Source organism: Coenobita brevimanus, chromosome 12 (genome assembly GCF_032717465.1).
Source record: "Coenobita brevimanus isolate Jiangsu-jjx chromosome 12, ASM3271746v2, whole genome shotgun sequence".
Lineage (NCBI taxonomy): Eukaryota > Metazoa > Arthropoda > Malacostraca > Decapoda > Coenobitidae > Coenobita > Coenobita brevimanus.
The window spans coordinates 18,725,409-18,745,756 of record NC_136965.1 but is presented as its reverse complement, the minus strand read 5'-3'; positions in this window follow the sequence as shown (position 1 = coordinate 18,745,756).

Below are 20,348 nucleotides of genomic sequence, written 5' to 3'. Positions count from 1 at the left end.
CCTACTTTCTCTATACTCATTTCAAAGCCAAAGGTGGCTGTTGTGTATACATACGCAACGACTTATCTTGCTCTCGTGTTCCTGAACTTGATTCTTCTGAATTCTCCACTCTCTGGCTTCGGCTTTCCTGTCATTCTCTGACTAAATATATCTGTGCTGTTTACTTATCCCCTAATTCTACTGACTATCAAAAATTCTTCGACTATCTTACTTCTACGATGGAACACATTCTGTCCATTTCTCCTTTCTCTGAAATCTCCATTCTTGGAGATTTCAATGTTCACCACCACCTTTGGCTCTCCTCTCCTTTCACGGATCCACCTGGTGAACAAGCCTACATCTTTTCTATCCTTAATGACCTAGAGCAGCTTGTACAGCACCCTACCCGTATCCCTGACCGCCTTGGAGAGAGCTCCAACATACTTGACCTCTTCCTCACAACTAATCCTTCTGCTTACTCTGTTAATCTTTTCTCTCCGTTGGGCTCCTCCGATCACAACCTTATTACCTTAACCTGTCCTATCGCTCCAGTACGGCCTGCGGACCCTCCAGGGAAACGTCGTCTCTGGCATTTTGGAGCTGCGGACTGGGAGGCCCTCAGGCAGTACTTCTTTGATTTTCCCTGGAATGATTATTGCTTCCATGGCCGTGAGCCATCTGAGTGTGCCTTGCGCATTATGGAGGTTATTCTCTCGGGCATGGAAGCATACATTCCTTTCTCATATCCTTTGACTAACTCAAGAAAGCCTTGGTTTAATCACACTTGTTCTAATGTTGTCCGCAACAAGGAGAAGGCCTACAAAAGGTACCGGAGCCAACCCACCCCTGAATCACATAATCTTTACGTTTCTGTCCGGAATCGTGCTAAGTCTGTTCTTCGCTCTACTAAAAATAATTTCATCCATACTAAATGCTCTCAACTCTCCAACTTGAATTCTTCCCGCTCCTTCTGGCACCTTGCCAAAAATCTTTCTAACAACTTTACCTCATCATCCTTCCCTCCTCTTTTCTACTCTGATGGTTCTGTAGCTATTTCTTCTACTGATAAAGCAGATCTCTTCGCACAGACTTTCTCCTCCAATTCCACCTTAGACGATTCCGGTGCTGTTCCTCCATCACTTCCCCCCTCTGACTTCCTCATGGCTGACATTAAAATTTCTTCAGTTGATGTATTTTCTGCCATTACTGGCCTCAGTACTAACAAGGCATATGGGCCTGATGGGGTCCCTCCTGTTGTTCTCAAAACTGTGCTTCTGTGCTTACACCCTGCCTAGGCAAACTATTTCGCCTTTGTCTGTCAACTTGTACCTTTCCTTCTTGCTGGAAGTTTGCTCTCATTCAGCCAGTCCCAAAGAAGGGTGACCACTCCCAACCCTCCAACTATCGTCCAATTGCTTTAACGTCCTGTATTTCAAAAGTTTTCGAGTCAATTCTTAATAAAAAAAATTTTAAGGCATCTTTCCTATCACAACCTTCTTTCCGATCGTCAGTATGGGTTCCGTCAGGGACGCTCCACTGGCGATCTTCTCACCTACCTTTCAGACTCCTGGTCATCCTCCTTTCGGGACTTTGGCGAAAGCTTTGCCATTGCACTTGACATCTCAAAGGCTTTCGATCGAGTCTGGCATAAATCTTTAATTTCCAAACTGCCCTCCTACGGTTTCTATCCTTCTATCTGTACCTTCATCGCTAGCTTCCTTTCTGGTCGTTCTATAGCTGCTGTCGTAGACGGCCATCGTTCTTCTCCTAGATCTATCAACAGTGGTGTTCCTCAGGGCTCTGTCCTATCACCAACTCTCTTCCTTTTATTCATCAATGATCTTCTAAGCTGTACATCTAACCCTATCCACTCATACGCTGATGACTCCACCCTTCACCTTTCCATTCGGTTCCCGCAACGCCCATCTCAACAGTTACTTCAAGAAACAAGGGATGAGGCTATGGCACACCTAATGTCTGACTTGGCTCATATCTCTGACTGGGGTAAAAATTATATGGTTGTCTTTAATGCTTCTAAGACTCAGTTCTTACACCTATCAACCCGACAAAATCTTCCACAGGTATACCCACTAATGTTTAATAATATTCAGATTAATCCTGCATCATCCTTGAACATGCTTGGGGTTTCATTTACTCGGGACTTATCTTGGAAAGATCATATTACATCTCTTGTAAAATCTGCTTCCATGAGATTGGGTGTGCTAAGCCGACTCCGCTCTTTCTTTACCCCTGCACAATTGTTGACTCTATACAGGGGTTTTATCCGCCCCTGTGTGGAGTACAACTCTCATGTGTGGGGAGGCTCCCCACATACAGCTCTTCTCAATAGGGTGGAGTCAAAGGCTTTTCGTCTCATTAACTCTCCTCCTCTTACTGACTCCCTTCAACCTGTGTCTCTTCGCCGCACTGTTGCATCTTTATCTCTTTTCTATCGCTACTTTAATGGTCACTGCTCCTCTGAACTGTCTGCTTGCATTCCTCCACCTCTACGACGGGCGCGTAGCACCCGTCTGGCAGCAAACTCTCATCCCTTTTCTGTCCAACTCTCTAATGCAAGAGTTAACCGTTACTCCCAGTCTTTCATTCATGCAACAGGTCAGCTCTGGAACTGTCTCCCTCTGTCTGTATTTCCTGCTGCCTATGATCTCCAGTCTTTCAAACGCAGTGTGTCCAGGCATCTCAAAATGATCGGATCTTGAATTTGGCTCTCTATTGTATTTTGTTTTTCTCTTGGAGGGAACTATTACTGCGGGCTCATGGCCTTTGGTTCCTTCTTCCTCGCATAAAAAAAAAAAAAAAAAAAAATTCCCTTCCAACTCTTCAACCATCCACCCTGCTAACCATCTCCCATTCCTTACTTTGCTTCTTCCAGCCATCCAGCCTTCCACTTTCCTCACTTTCCACCTCACTTCCATTTTTCCTTCGTCTCACTTCCCAACTCGTCCTCCCAAGCCTCTTACATCACATCCTTCACTTACCATACTCACTTCCACTCAGATGTCATATCTCGCATTTCATTTCCCTGTTTCCCGTCCACTGCCCTCCATCCGACAGCCATCGAAATTAGTCTGAGGAGAGAGAGAAACTCGTGGACTAAAAACGATACTTTCTCCACTCTAACTTGCCAGAATTATCATCGCTTTATCTGTAATGCTGAGTTTTAACAAGAGAATGACACCAAAGCAAGCATGCACACACACACACACCCACCCACACACACACACACACACACACACACACACACACACACACACACACACACACACACACGCACGCACGCGCGCGCGCGTCCCCGGCTCTTTAATATGTGTGTGTGTGTGTGTGTGTGTGTGTGTGTGTGTGTGTGTGTCCAACTCTGGGCATAGGCATCACAGCCTGCTCCCAAGGCCCAGCAGTCCTACAACGCCCATGCGCCTCCACATGTCACTACTTCGATGCTAACACCCACCTTCCATATTGAATACATGCTAGGGCTGTCTCATACAGGACTGATTTATTGGTATCAGCGGGGGTCTTTTTACATGTCGGCGTGTCTTCTGGTAGGTCGGTAAAGTCTGATTTTGTGACATTCACTTATTATTCCTTTTCTTTCCTTTACAGGTGGCTTTACATTGAGTGACCAGCCAAATGGTTTCCTGTAAGCCAAGAAACTATTCACAACGCTGGGTGGTAACCATATAATCAAACCATATGTGCTCCCTACGTGTCAACAAGTGGGTTGGTGGAGGGTTGGTGCCTCTCCCTGTAAAACAACTAACTCAGTGTCAAGTGGCCACCCTTTGCGGGATTATGGTGTCTGGCAATAGATAGATAGATAGACAAATCCTTAAACTGTTCCCTGCCCCAGCAGGAATTTGAACCTGGGTCCGGTAGGACTGCAGGCCACCTCTCTACCGATTAAGCCACCGCCTTCCCACCGCTTGAAGTTGTTAAGCTTTTATTTTCCTCAGGTAATCAACAGTTTGTCAGGGTAATTATGTAGTCAGGTAAATCCGCCTCACCTGATGCTGGATTAAAACATAAGCTTTGACAACACCAGCTTATCCTATAATATCCTGTTATATTTAGACGGAATTACCACTATGTTATTCCACCTGGTAATTATTCTCTCTATTATCACAGTAATTTTGATGTCATGTCTGCCGTAGCCACTCCTGAACGATTACCTCTGTTATATAATATTCTCTTTCCACCTTCAGACAATTTTAGTACAGACGTTTGTTGGTTAGTCTCCCTTATTTTGGCAGAGATTTTCATTTTGCAGATTATTTCCATTAGCTCAGTGGCACTATGACAGTGTTACGGCTCCACATCCTTTCCACAACAACACTGTATTTAGGATGGCAAGATGGCCAATAAGGATCAAGTTAATGTGAACAGAGTATTGTGTAAAGATTAATGAACGTTCTGACCCCTCCAGTCATAAGCATTCTCTCATACAGAATGAAATAGTCAGCTGGTCGCTAGAATGAAATAAGCAAGACGTAGTGAAGGGGTAGGTAGGTTGGTGGCTTGAGTGAGAGACGGGCGGACAGAGATATACAGACAGACAAATAACAGATAATGGTAGATACGAAGGCACACACACAAACAGATCACAGTAAGCCACAGAGATGAATAACTAAGGCAGATATCTGTTCACAGGTAGGCAGCCAGACAGACAGATGTCAGTACACAGGTAGACAGAGACACAAAGATATCAGTACACAAGTAGACAGACAGACAGAAATATATTAGTGAACAGATGGACATACAGAGACAGACAGACAGACACACAGCGACATAAACACTTACCGACAGTTCGACATATCCACTAAAGGATTAACAAACAACATTTTCATGCTGGACAAAAATTGTGCATTAAAACAGGCACAAATGTGTTATCAGACGGAGCCAAGTGGAGTTCCGCAGGGCTCTACTGTTGGAACAATTCGGTGCTGGGAGAGGGGAGAGGTCTGTGAGTAGGGGGGGGGGGCTGGGGGAAGGCTGAAGTAGAGGGGATGATGATGATGATGATGATGTGAAGGTTAAAAGGTATTGAATGCAGAGGAAAGCCAGCATCATTGGATCTAAACGATTCGACGCTGTTTCTTAGAGAAGTCTATAACTATGGTATCTGATTCTCGAGGAGGGGAGGGAATGATGGAAAAAGACGCAGGAGAGGGAATGTGAGGGGGTGGTGTTTGGGGGGTTGACAGGGTGTGAAAGGAGGGTGGATGAGGGCATAGAGGTAGAGGGGATGGAGGGAAGAGGGAGAGGAAAAGAAAGACATGAAAAGCACAAAATTTGAAGGGAGTTGACAGGGTGGGTGAGAACGGTGGAGAGGCACAGGATGTGGTATTTAATGAGGTAATGATGTTGAACAGCTGGAAGGTAGGGGGAGGGAGGCATTACACAGGCAGTAGAAGTTGGGAGGAGGGCAGAGAGAGAGAGAGAGAAAGAGAGAGAGAGGTGGGATGGGGAGAATATAGAAAGTATACAGAGGGTGTAGGAAAGGAGAAAACAGACAGCTGGTGAGGGAGAGGATTAGAGCGAAAAGACAAAAAATGAAAGAGAGAGAGAGAGAGAGAGAGAGAGAGAGAGAGAGAGAGAGAGAGAGAGAGAGAGAGAGAGAGAGAGAAACATGAATCGTGAGGAAGAATGGAGCAGGGGGATAGGAAAGTGAGAGGGAGTGGGGACAGAGGAAAAAAGTGCCACGAAGCGTGAGGGATAGAAGGGGAATAGGAAAATAGAAGAGAGAGAGAGAGAGAGTAGAAAAAAGCTTAAGCCGTGAGTATAAACAATGGGCTCCGTGTAAGACAATAACGTTTCCTGTAGTAATCTCCTAAGCTCTTTTGTTTTATCAGTGGTTAAAGGGAATTACATCTATTATTTAAGGTTATATATAGCAGGAGACAAATAGCTCAGGTCACAGTGTATAGGAAAGCAAAGTATAGATGATTTTTATTTAATATTCCTCGGGTTTGCATTCATCCACGATACACGTCTTTTGAAAAATACAGAGATACTAAATTTAGGTTAGTAAATACTGTAAATAGGTTGGCAGGGAATACTCCTGGTAAACAAGTAGGAATGGTTTTAGTTAATGTCAAAGTACGTTGTTGGTTTATAGCGTTATTATTATACATTTGTGTTTTGTTTGCCGATCAGCTAGGAATGATATTAAAAACTTGTGGCATTAGAAAGATGAAAATGCCGTACAGGACAGGGACTTTGGACTCTCAATTGTTTCATCCAATTAACTAGCGCCGAAAGTTTAATCCTCGCCTGTTTCCGCTTACTTTCATTGTCGTTGGAAAAGTTGTCTAGTTTTAAAACACGCCTAGTCTAATGACGTTTTGAATCAACTATCCAGTCAGAGGAATGATAAGATTGACCAATAATCCTAATGGGTGAGGGTATGATAGGAAGCAGAACAATGACGGCAACAGTCCAGTTGGTTCTGTAATATGATACACAATTACCCCTTTTACCAGCAGCCTATACCCTCCCCTTAAATATATTGCTACCGGATATCCTCTGTGTTGAAATAAAACAGTGAATATTGTTTTTCCCACTGTAACAAAGCTCATTATAAGCATCAGTTGGAGTCTGTGTAGGTCAACCGCTATGTGAGTGTACTGTATGTTGCATGTGCAGTGTAAAGCAATGATTGGTATTCCCCCAACACACAAAGCCGTGGGCCATACATGACCATCACGTTCCACTGTCCTCACCATCATATCACCAGCCATTCACTCTCACTCCCACTTCTTTTCCCTCACGTTCATTGTCTGGCTCAGGAGGGAGGCTGGCAAGAAGCCGTAGCCGGAGAAGTATTGGTAAAGGGTCCTGGCCAGTTCCCACAAGTCTCCATGGCACCGAATTATAAGTATCAATATTTTGACTGACAAATGAGGAAGTGAAGGAGCGTTGTGGTGTGGATGTGGATGTGATAGGAAGCGTTAGGAGAAACACGCTGAGGTGGTTTGGCAATGTGGAGAGGATGGAGAGTGAGAGACTGACGAGGAGAGTGTATGTGAGTGATATGGAGGGGGGGAGAGGGAGAGGGAGGCCAAGGATGAGATGGAGGGATGGAGTGGAGAGGTATATATGAGAGGAGTGTGTGAGCTGGAAGCAGGGTAGTGAAATGGCGGGGGTCAGGGTGACATGGAGGCGATTTGTTTGTGGTCACCCCATAAGGGATTAAGGCGCCTGGCAATAGATAGATAAATAGTTATTTGTGCGTTGTACTTCTCCGTTTTAATTGAAAAGAGTTTGTTTGCTGTATGGGTGAAGATAACTGTTTTAAAAAGTCGTGCACAATTTAACCTTTTGTTCCGTAGGGTTCCCCCTCACCTGTATAAAATCGTGTGTCGTCATCCAGAATGATATATAAGTGATGATGGCATAGAAAAGGTTAAAGTCAAGATAGTCTGTAAATATGAATAATATCTACAGTATGTGATGGTGGCATAGAAAAGGTTAAGACAGTTTGTAAATATGAATAATATCTAAGTGATGGTAACATACCGAAGGTTAAGGTCAAGGGTGTTTGCAAATATGATAACCAGTGGCTTAGCACAGCAAAACACCGTTATGGCCTCTTCAGCGGCGGGGAAGAAACCTGATGAGGTGCCTGCTAGCCAGCCAGGACAATATAATATATTTTTTTCTTGGATAATCTGGGCCTGAGTCAGCAACTTCTTGGCAAGGGAGAGTGTGTGATAAAGCAAACGACGCTTTAGCCGAGTCTGAGTGTGCTGGAGCAAGAGTTTAATAGTTACATAGACCACACACATCTTCAGACCATTGCCAGGTAGTCCAGCCTTAACTCTGTGTAGGGCAGGTGATCACTGAGATACTGTAAGTTACTTATAACTAATGTCCGACAGTTGGTGAGAGTGTGAGTGGGAAGTGGGATGAGTGTGAGAGGAATGGCCGTGAAAACTCACTAGTAACATCGCACAGTTCCTCGTGATTGTCATAGCAGCTTTGATCGTCTCTAAAGAAAAAAATATCAGTACATTTTCACGTAATACTAAGTGAGAGGAGGACAAACGTGGGGTGGGGGAACAAACTGGGTGCAAGTAACGCCAAGGCAGCTGAGATCTGGGATTGGTGGTGTGTGAGGGGTAGGCACGCGGCCCCACCCATCCCAAACAAACGCTGATACCACACCAGGGACCCAATCAGAGGCACCCACCACACCAGCAGACAGGGCCAGCCAATATAACTAATGCCAGATTGTTAAGTGACGCTAGGGACTGAGGGGGGGGGGCAAGGGGAGAAAAGAAGGCATGAAAATGACGAAAAACAAGCGAATTCCGGTAACTGATAGCTTCTGCGGAGGCTTTCTTATTTTTCTGTAAACACAAATGAACATACAAACAAGGAAACTCTTGCGTAATAATGATACAGCCAACCCATACATTCCCGAGGCATAAGAGAGGAAGCTTTGAAAAGTATATAAAGGAAAAACAGAGCGATTTTAAATGTACTGGGATAAATACTTGCATGAGGCTACGTTTGAGGAACACAAAGTTCTTCCGTACATTCCTGCCATAATTTATAATAAGGGAACGAGATGAACAAAGGAAGATTTAACCTCTGAACTCTGATGGCGTATTTTCCATTTAATTCACGCCACCCACACTACCTTATTCCAATGAGTAGACACTCTTCGAAATGCAGGATTAAAGATGCCATTATCTACCGTTATACTCCTAGAGCAGAAAAAAAATATCGACTAAATTCGTCCGGTGATAGAAAAAGACTTTAGCAAATTCTAGTGGTTGAACGAGATCACATCCATTCGTCGGCCAGGGTAAAAAAATGTATGAAGGTAGTTGTGTGGAATGTAATAAAATATAACAGCTATACTACTTTTATTATAACTTGGTCTGTAACTGCTATTTTATCCTGAATAATTTGTAATAGAGATCAGCATCAGAGTATACTTATGGTCCCTATGAAGTGCTACGGAAAGGACGTAGTGCCATAGTACTGTCTTTTTCTGCCACTGAGCTACGCATAAATAAGTGCAAAGGGCTGACACTCTGGACCAAGTTAAAGTGGAAGATGTATACTAGCATATTCCAACCCTCTGAGCGATGTTGGGGCCTCAGACTTGGCATCCATAGGCAGAACATTATAGGGGACATGATCGGCCTACGTTCCTGGTGAGATAATAAGTTTATTGCTATAGGCATGCGTCTATAATACAGACATTCTTTTTATATTTTCATGGCGTGTGAAAGAAATATTATGATTAGACCTTCGAGCAGACGTAATACCATTTTTTTTTTTTTTTTTTACAGAAATGCTAGTCAATATGGCTAATTGTTTTAAAGTTGGTGTCAGTTCTCTTCGATTAATTGTCCACTCAGCATCGACTTACTTTATAAACATTCTTCTCTTGTGACCAAATAAACGGAGCAGACAAGCCAGTGACTGATGACCGGCAGGGTGGAAATATACTCACAGTTTTTTACCTCAACACTAAACATCCAACACGGCGGCTGGTAACGATAAGCGCCGAGGGTGGCAGGCCGTGGTCTTCTTCACTGATATATTTGTGGCCTATAGACTCAGATATTTTCTCCAATATAGGATTTCACTCATATCATTCCTGGAAAAGACTTCTCTTCGATGATTACACTCATTATCCTCCCCCTCGTCACCATCATCATCGTCATCAGTTTATGGGAGAGTTGATCGATTTTCCCAATAGCTAATACTTGGTAGCCGTGGTGGTGGTAGTGGTAATTGTGATGGTGGATGTAGTGGTGATGGTGATGAGGACGACAATAATGGTGATGATGATGATAATGGTGATGACAATGGTGGTACCTGAATTGATTTCTGTGGTGATGGTAGTAGAGATGATGGTGGTGGTGACTAATGAAAATAATAATAATAATAATAATAATAATAATAATGAGAGAGAGAGAGAGAGAGAGAGAGAGAAATAGATGGTTAGATAGATAGAAGGTTGGATAAATAAGTAGACAGAAAGGTACATAAATGGTACATAAAGAAAAGAACAAATTCATAGACAGGAATAAAGACTACAAAGTTGAATTGTGGTATATCGTGGAAAGAAACCAACCCACAGAGAATACAGGGTCAGACAGTGGATAGATAGATAGATAGAAGGATAGATAGATAGACAGGCAGGTAGGTATAAAGATAGATAGATAGAGAGATAGAGAGATAGTGGCCAGGGCTACGTGGTGGACGTACTACCCTCCCCAGCTCCAGCTTTGTCTCTCTCAGCCAGCGGAAAAAGAGTCACCGGATATTAATAGATGAAATACGGTGTCTTGAAGTCCAGCTGAAGTGGTCGAGAATTAACTGTGGCGGTGGGGTGGGAGGCTGTCGGTGAGGGAGGGTGTGGGTGAGGGTGTGGGTAAGGGAAGGTGTGGGTATCAGTGAAAGAGTGTGGGTGGAAGGGGGGCAGGGGTATATGTGTTTGAATGAGGGACGATGTGGGTGAGACAGTATATGGGCAAGTGTGGGTGAGTGAGACGGAGTGTGAGTGCGGGAGAGTCGAGTCAAGATGGTGTGCAGAAGGTGAAAAAGTGCATTAGTGGAAAAGGGTGTGAAATAAGGTTTGTGGGAAAGAATGTAAGTAAGAGGGTATGCGTAAGGGAAGGAGTAGAGAGGAAAGGACACGAGTGAGGGTGTAAATGAAAGAGGGCGTCAGAAGGAAAGTGTGAAGGGAGGGTGTGGGTGAAGGGGAGTGGGTGTGGCAAGGGGGAGTATGGAGGGAGGGTGTGGGTGAGGGTGAGGCAGGGCGAGTATGAGTGGTACATTTGTTCCAGACTAGGGGTGGAGTGGATCGTGTTGGGAACAGCCAGAGGTGCATTATTTCAAGGAGACAGACGTGAAAACTCCCAGTGGTACTCGAGTCCAAACGCCGAACATCTGTCAGGGAAAGTGTGTGTGTGTGTGTGTGTGTGTGTGTGTGTGTGTGTGTGTGTGTGTGTGTGTGTGTGTGTGTGTGTGTGTGTGTGTGTGTGTGTGTGTGTGTGTGTGTGTGTGTGTGTGTGTGTGTGTGTGTGTGTGTGTGTGTGTGTGTGTGTGTGTGTGTGTGTGTGTGTGTGTGTGTGTGTGTGTGTGTGTGTGTGTGTGTGTGTGTGTGTGTGTGTGTGTGTGTGTGTGTGTGTGTGTGTGTGTGTGTGTGTGTGTGTGTGTGTGTGTGTGTGTGTGTGTGTGTGTGTGTGTGTGTGTGTGTGTGTGTGTGTGTGTGTGTGTGTGTGTGTGTGTGTGTGTGTGTGTGTGTGTGTGTGTGTGTGTGTGTGTGTGTGTGTGTGTGTGTGTGTGTGTGTGTGTGTGTGTGTGTGTGTGTGTGTGTGTGTGTGTGTGTGTGTGTGTGTGTGTGTGTGTGTGTGTGTGTGTGTGTGTGTGTGTGTGTGTGTGTGTGTGTGTGTGTGTGTGTGTGTGTGTGTGTGTGTGTGTGTGTGTGTGTGTGTGTGTGTGTGTGTGTGTGTGTGTGTGTGTGTGTGTGTGTGTGTGTGTGTGTGTGTGTGTGTGTGTGTGTGTGTGTGTGTGTGTGTGTGTGTGTGTGTGTGTGTGTGTGTGTGTGTGTGTGTGTGTGTGTGTGTGTGTGTGTGTGTGTGTGTGTGTGTGTGTGTGTGTGTGTGTGTGTGTGTTAATCCGTTTAGTCTGAGGGCGGCTGTTTTATTTCATTCATGTTAAAAGGCGATTTTCTGCAACTTAAGTTTAATTTTATTAGGTGGGCCAGATATAACCTTCATCAACCAGTTTTCTACGTGGGTGCGATCTTATTGAATAAAATCCATGGTAAGGGAAGAATAAATGAAACGTCTGTCCGTAGTCTGAAGATGTTAGGTAGAATATGAAGCAAAACACAGAGCACAGAGAGGTGCAGGAAGGCGTGGCCAGGCAACGGGAGGAGCAGAGTCCAGAGTGTGTTGTTATGTGTGTGGGAAGGATCAAAGTCCAGGGTGAGTGTGTTGGTATGTGTGTGGGAAGGATCAAAGTCCAGGGTGAGTGTGTTGGTATGTGTGTGGGAAGGATCAAAGTCCAGGGTGAGTGTGTTGGTATGTGTGTGGGAAGGATCAAAGTCCAGGGTGAGTGTGTTGGTGTGTGTGTGGGAAGGATCAAAGTCCAGGGTGAGTGTGTTGGTATGTGTGTGGGAAGGATCAAAGTCCAGGGTGAGTGTGTTGGTATGTGTGTGGGAAGGATCAAAGTCCAGGGTGAGTGTGTTGGTATGTGTGTGGGAAGGATCAAAGTCCAGGGTGAGTGTGTTGTTATGTGTGTGGGAAGGAAGAGCCGACAAACTGGAGATGGGAACCTGCGATGGCTTGTCGGAAATTGAATCGCTGTGTCTTAATGTTTGGGTGTCAGGTCGGGGCGATTTACGTGACGCCACGTTTGTCAGCAGACACAACAGATTCAGTCTGTTTAGTTTTTTCTTTTCATTTGTTGTCAAGAAGGAAAATTTTTCGCTCAGTAATTTTACCTGTTAATGGCTTTTTCCAAAATGCCCCTCTGTTTATTGTCATAAGGAAGAATACAGGCTCGGGCAAACTATGTTCACTCTGCATACGGTACTTAAGTGTATTTTTTTAAGAAGCGACACACCACAGGTTTCGCTCTGTTTGTCTGCCAGTGCCTGGGTGTGTATATTACTAACACGTTTCTACATTTGCTGTTACGGGAAGACGCGGGAAAGGACATGATAGACGTATTTTTGTAATATGTTCTTTTATATACCAGTAGAAAATATTTTGATGTCTTTTTCGGCTAAAGGGATTGGCAATGACCGTTTGATTTTTTTTTTTTTTAATATCTTACGAGTTATTATATATTTAATATGCTTATGAATGTTTTTTATATACCTGAAATTCATTTTTCTTTTCTCCCCTCTGTTTTTTTTTTTTTTTTTTACTTGTTCATTTCGTTCTTGCATTGTAATCCTTGCCCACCTGCCTGGCATGTCTGCCAGCTTAACACTCGCTCAGTTGTATCTGTTCTATGATGTTCACTAAATACTTCACTGTTATTGCCCCTCCTTTGTCGCATTATTATCCCTTTCCTCGTGTCTTTCCACTGAACACTACAGTACTAACCATCTCTCAACTCTGTTAGTACCCACTTACACCCGTCGTGGGCTCTGCCTAATTACTTCCTTCTCTTTCTCTCTCCCTGTTTTTCAGTTGTCTGATCCCCCGTACATTTCCCCACAATATTAATTCTTCGAAACAGTGGCTTCAGACTTTATTCTTGCTACACCCGGACAACTTTATTGGACACCGAAAGAACCTGTAATATAAACGTTCTAAAGCATGCTGTATCTAACACCTACAGTAAGGAAAACCTCTCAAAACAAAAGTAAAGAAGACCTCATCATACTGAAGCATAATGAGTACCGAAGATCGTAGCATATTTCAGCATTTATTACCGCCCAGTTGTATATGTCCCTGGATCTGAACCAAATACTTTTTTTTTTTTCCCTACAATCTTACCCCCTCCGCAGCCTGCCCAGCCTTCGATGCTTCCAGGAACCCATATCTATAAATCTCCTAATCTTTTGCTCTGAATAAAGTTGCTTGTATATATAATTGCCTTCACTCATACAGTTATTCAGTATTTCACAAATTATAGTGAATATTAGTGTAAAAACATTTAAAAAATCTGTGATAAGTTTACTGTTATAGATGCTTGTTTATCTTAAGAATTCGTTAGGATGTTTTATAAATACAAACTCAGGTCTTCAAGTTCCTTCACAAGCTTCTCTCATTATTCTCCCAGACTGGCCACAGGGCTGAGCTGCCTCCCTTCTTCTAAACTTAGCACTTGCTGCTTCTGTGTTCTTGTTAGCTTCGGAAGGTATAATCTGTCCACTTACTTGGCCTAATATTGCCGCCTCTTCACCTTAGAAGGTGAGCCATAACAAGTGAATACCACTACAGTTTGATAATACTAAGGAGTGTTATAGAACGGATGTACAGCCGTAGTATTTTCTTATTCTGCCATTGAACTACAGTAAATATGATGTGAAAGGACGACAATCTCAGCCCAGCTTAGGAGCCTCACTTCCAACCCCTCCTTACCAGTAACGGTCTGTACTCGCCTGTGTATGGTAATAGTCCCACCAGTACGGGGCACCCTCCACACGATTTGATTTAGCGTAGGGGAGAATTCCAACTGGACAGGTTAGATGTGGCATTTATTAACTACACTGATGATATAATATTTTACAACTATATGATTTTATTTGGCTGAGGAGAGAATTGTCGAACTGGAGGAGTTGAAGACAGCTTTCATAAACCCTTTTACTTGTATGATCCTCTAATAAGTTCAGTAAGGCCTTCTGGTAGTAACAAAAGTAAAATATATATAAGGGATTTATTGTGTCCATAGATGTGAAAGATTGAATTAGAATGCTTTGTTAACCCATCCCATCTGGGTGACATGTATACATGTCTTTCTGGGGCCAGCCGAGGTTCATGTATACATGATCTAATGTTTTGTACTATTATTGTTATTATATTATTATCATTATGATTATAGCATTATATTATAATATATTATACTATATTATTATATTATAATGTTAGCTGAGAAATTATGGTAAATAAAAATGATTTTTAAGAAAAACACCTTCTGGTGGTTTGGGTGGTGAAAATAACCCCCGGATGTGATGGGTTAATTTGGCGCGTTGTTTACACATGCATGTTGTGTTGTGAGTTTGTGCATGAAAGAGACACAGTCTCGCTCTCACTTTAGAGTTGGGTGATCAGTCTGTGCGATGGATCCCCCTGTACCACGGAGATAGTTCCATCCTTCGCTTTCCGAGCCACACTGTTCTTCCAGCAGCGTGCTCCTGGCTTAGCAAGGGAGAGGAAAGTTGTAAGGTTGGGCAGGAGAGGAATGTATCTAGTCTTGTGGGTCAAGTCTGGCCCTGGATCCACCAAGTGTCCCCCTCCTGATGTGCCCTCTGACTGTCCCTCACTCGGGCTTGGGTTCTTGGTGAATTTCCAGATTTAACTCTTCTTTTGTGGTGATTCGCTCTGTAATGTATGTTTCAATATCCTCCTGTCTGTTACAGGTGCAAACACTGTCTGGATTTATATAATACGCAAGTGAATGTTTAGGTGTGATTAGCAAAACTGACCCTTTTTGGACTCTCTACATTTTATATGTTCTGTCTCTTCATACCTTCCCCTCCTCAGTCTTTCTCCCTCTCTCCCTTCCACTGTCCCTCGCTCCCTCTCCCCCACACATCGCCTTATATCAGTTTATACCTGAACTGACTTATAATCTGTCCAGATCTGTTGAATCCCGTCAGTAAATACAATTTCAACATCTGGTTGTAATTTTTTCATTCGTAGCTTTATCATCGAGCCTTATATAACCCTTCAGCCCGAGGACACATTTTTCCCCTGGCCATCTCATGACGATTTTACACAGTTGATGAAAGACGTCAGTATGAAGGAGCTGCAATACACACTCCAATAATACCTATACTACTAGAGGTCTGCCCTATGCTCAGTAAAATCATTCAGTGGGAGAAGTAAATAAAACAGATAAGAAAAAGGACTAGGGTAAAAATAATAGTGTTGTTTTTAATGCATCATAGACTCAGTTCTTACACCTGTCAACCCAACAAAATCTTTCACAGGAGTACCAACTAATGTTTAATAATATCCAGATCAGTCCTGCATCATCCTTGAACATGCTGGGGGTTTCATTCACTCGGAACTTATTTTGGAAAGATCATATTACATCTCTTGTAAAATCTGCTTCCAAGAGATTAGGTGTGCTAATCCGACTCCATACCTTCTTTACCCATGCACAGTTGTTGACTTTATACACGGGTTTTATTCGCCCCTGTGTGGAGTACAACTTTCATGTGTGGGGAGTTTCCCCACATACAGCTCTTCTCAGTAGGGTGGAGTCAAAGGCTTTTCGTTTCATTAACTCTCCTCCTCTTAGTGGCTCCCTTCAACCTCTGTCTCTTCGCCACACTGTTGCATCTTTATCTCTTTTCTATCGCTACTTCAATGGTCACTGCTCCTCTGAACTGTCTGCCTGCATCCCTCCACCTCTACGACGGGCGCGTAGCACCCGTCTAACAAACTCTTATCACTTTTCTGTCCAACACTCTAATGCAAGAGTTAACCGTTACTCCCAGTCCTTCATTTATGCAACAGGTCAACTCTGGAACTGTCTCCCACTGTCTGTATTTCCTACCTCCTATGACCTCCAGTCCTTCAAATACAGTGTGCCGAGGTTATCACAGAATGAATGGGTCTTGAATTTTGTCCAGGTATCTCAAAATGAATGGGTCCTGAAATTGGCTCTCTTTTGTTTTTTTGTTTTTTTTTCTTGGAGGGAACACTATTGTGGGCTCCTGGCCTTTGGCTCCTTATTCCTTGCATTAAAAAAAAAAAAATCACATGTAAAGCGGCGTGTAATTATTGTGAATGTGCCTGATTATGGTGATATTCCAGTTCCAAGTTACGGTTTTCACAACAGCACTGTTTCAGTCACATCCTGGCCCGTTTTATAACGGATCTTAACCAACTTAAAGGATAAGCAAGTCTCCAAACTATTTAAGTATAATGGAAATCGTTTTGTCCTTCTTGTGTTTTGCAGTTTAATAATCGTTCGTTTTTATTGTAAAGAGTTTTGTAGCTGTATTAGTGAAGACAAAACTACAAAAAACAATATTATATACAAGTTAAGCATGTCAGGTTATGGATACGGCGCTGGTGAGATGTCATTTCGGGACACTGCAACTCCATGTCAAGGTTTTCCCACTGGCACTGTTTGTCTCATATCCGTTCTCCCCCAGTGTTGATTTGTATTGCCTCCAGGTCCCTTTCCTCCTTCCTGGTGCAGCTTTACAATACTCTGTCTGTATATCTGCCTATTTATTTTTATCTGTTATATGTTTGTCTATAATCCAACCTTTAATCCCAGAAATAGGGCCACAAATATATGGCCTCCATGTCACCCTGTCTGCCATCAAGCAGCCCTTCCACCAACCCAAACCACATTCATTCATATACCTCTGCACCTCATCCTTCCATCTCATCTCCGGTCTACCTTGCCCTCTCACTTCCATCTCACTAAGATACACTTTTTTAGTCAGACTTCCATTCTCCATTCTCTCCACGTGGCCAAACCACTTCAGGGTATATTTTCATTCATGTGAACAACGTTGGGTCTGGTTAATACTTGGATGGGTGACCGCCTGGGAACACCAGATGCTGTTGGCATCCCTACGTGTCAAGTGGGGTTGGTGGAGGATTAGTGCCCCTCCCTGTAAAACAATTAACTCTAAGCCCTTGGCCACCCCATTTGGGATACATGGCGTCTGGCAATGAATGAATGAATGAATGTGAACAACTTACGGTACTGTGAAGTCAAGATCCTTTTCCCACCATCATTTTTTGTCTCACATCCTCTCTCCTCTCTCTGATTCATACTGCCTCGAGGTCCCTTTCCTCCTTCCTCTTCATCGCCTCCCACCGCCACGGGTACTTAGAGGGCAGAGTAAGCGAGGAGGAGGCCGGGTAATGCGAGAGAAAACGTGGCACTGGAGAGGAGAGGGACGGAGTGAGTAATGAGCCAAGGGAGAGGCAGAGAGAGATGCCAGGGAGAAAGTGAGGTACTTGAGCAGAGACTGAATGACAGGAGAGTGGGACTGAGGATGACCAAGTAGGAAACAGAGCAGGGGAAGAGTTAGCTTGGTTAGGGACAGAGGATAGAGACGAGGAATGCAGTACTTTGATATAAGAAAGCGTGGAGAGACAAAGAGATATGGAGAGTGAGGAGCTTGATAAGAGATGATGGATGGATCAGGAGAAAGGATGATGGTGTGGGTGAAGGAAGAAATGAGTATGTGTAGGCAGCAGGACAGGAAGGCATGAACTCGGGTGGGGACAAGGAAAGAAGTGATTTGATGCAGGGACGTGAAGTCAAAAAGAGATGCCAGAGAGAACGTAAAGAGCTGCAGCAGAGATGGTGGAGGAACTATGCGAAAAGACAGTGGAAGGGGTTAAGAGAGGGGTGGCTAAGTAGGAAGTAGGATACGGAAGGAGTTGGCTTGCTGTGGGAGGGCAGGGGCAGGGGAAGGTAAGAGTGGTGTCATACAGAGATAGGGACAAGGAAAAAGGGCTTGGTGTAAGAGGGTAAGGGCAGGGTAATGGGTAAGGGGAGGGGTAGGTAAGTGTAAGAAGAAGGATGAAGGAAGAGTTGGATTGATATTAGAGAGTGAGAGCAAAAAAACGAACTAGGGAAGTGCGCGCGCGCGTGTGTGTGTGTGTGTGTGTGTGTGTGTGTGTGTGTGTGTGTGTGTGTGTGTGTGTGTGTGTGTGTGTGTGTTATGCAACGAGAGAGACAAAGGAATAAATGGCGTTGTGTAAGGAAACGGAAAAGGAAAGAGAGGAAAGAAGGGATAGTTTGGTGTTGGAAGACAGAAGTAAAGGCAAGGGAGTAACTTGAATCAAGGAGATAAGAACAGGGGAGAGGACAGCTTGACGTGAAAAGACAGAGACATGAGAAGAGACGAGGAGAGAAGCGGTTTGATACAAGGAGATACGTATAAGGGAAATAGCGTCTTAGTGTAGTGAAATAGGGGCAGGGAAAGGGGTAAGCGAGGGTGAGTTGGTATAAGAATTTGGAGACATGAAAGGGGTGGCCTGGAGTGGAATGGTAGGGGTAGTAAGGAGAGGGAAAGAGAGAAGGGAAAAGGTGGTGTGATGTAGGAAGCTGGAAACGAGAGAGAGAGAGAGAGAGAGAGAGAGAGAGAGAGAAAGACAGACAGACAGACAGACAGACAGACAGAAACAGAAAGACAGAGACAGACAGACAGAGACAGACAGACAGAGACAGACAGACAGAGACAGACAGACAAAGAGGCAGACAAACAGCCAGCCAGCCAGCCAGACAGACAGACAGAGACAAACAGCCAGCCAGACAGACAGACAGAGAGACGGAGAGACAGACAGAGAGACTGAGAAACAAAGAGAGAGCAAAATAACTATAACATTTTGTGTCCGATTTTAGCTAAACTTAGTGTAAGGGTGGAGGGTCAAAGGTCAGTATCACAGGGATGGGTCAGACGTTGATCTAGATAATTTAACTTATAGCTTTTCTCACGTTTTGACCAAACTTGGGGGGAATGTTGATGGAAATGAAAGACTGAAGTGATTTAAGTTTGAGAGGAGTCAGTCAAATGTAACTGTCACAGGGCTTTCGAGTTTGGTGGGAACGAGTGTTGCATCCTCGTCCTCCCACCACCACCACCACCCCCCGGAACATCCATACTGTGCACTATGCAGTTTCCGCGCTATGTCTTTAGACGCCCGGTTAACTCACCGTACCCGTACATAATGTCATGCCTTATATATTTATTCATTTGACTATTCATTTACTTTATTACTTTCTCTTTCAGATAGCTTATAGATAAAGTATTCCTTTTCAGTCTTTCTTATGAAATTTCTATGACAGTTTATCCATGCTGCATGGTGGTCTTTCTCACTTTTTCCGACCAGTTTTAGCTGGAGGGTTCGGAGGCAGGGGGGAGACTTCTTGCTTTCCTATCCTTATCCTTCAGCATGTAGTTAGATCTCGTAGTCATAGTCTGCTCTGTAACAAACTGCCTCGAAAGGCTCATAATGTCTGTTGCTGTTTGCTTTCTTTTGTACTCATTTGTATTTGTATTCCTCCTTCTCCTTCTCCTGGCAGAGACTATATGTATCGGTGTCTCGTGCACATGAATTGGAATCTCGTTATCATAATGACTCCGTCGGGTATTGGCAAAAAAATCATGGATAGTCGGAGAAACATTCTGGCATAACAGGGGGAGGAGTAGGCGTGAAGGAGCAATAAAAGGAAAGCAGCAGGTGGCAAGAAAAGCCTGTGCTCACACTGGGAAGGCTGTTAGCACCTGCATGTCAACCCAGTGGTGCGAGGCGTGTTGGAGGCAAATAGGGCTATACGCTAACATCACATCTCAGTTTACCCCTCTCGATGGTGCCAAGGCTGGGCTGTCCTAGTCCACTACATTGAAAGGCAGATGACCAGTTGCACTTCCCTGGGTGGCAGTAAATGATAGAAAAGCCGGATCCAGTCCTTTTGGAATCTAGACTGAGGAAGGCAGTCACTCCGAGTGGGTCTTTTAAACCACTAAACCACAAGACTTAAATCTGACTGTCTAAATGGTTCCTGTGTAGTCGGTAAGTGTAAATCAAAGCCTACTGCACTATCCTGCAATGAAAGGATGATGATGATGGTGATGAAGATGATGATGATGATGATGATGATGATGTTAAAATAACGTTCTCATTACCTTTACTCATATTATATCAAGAATACCTCAGTGT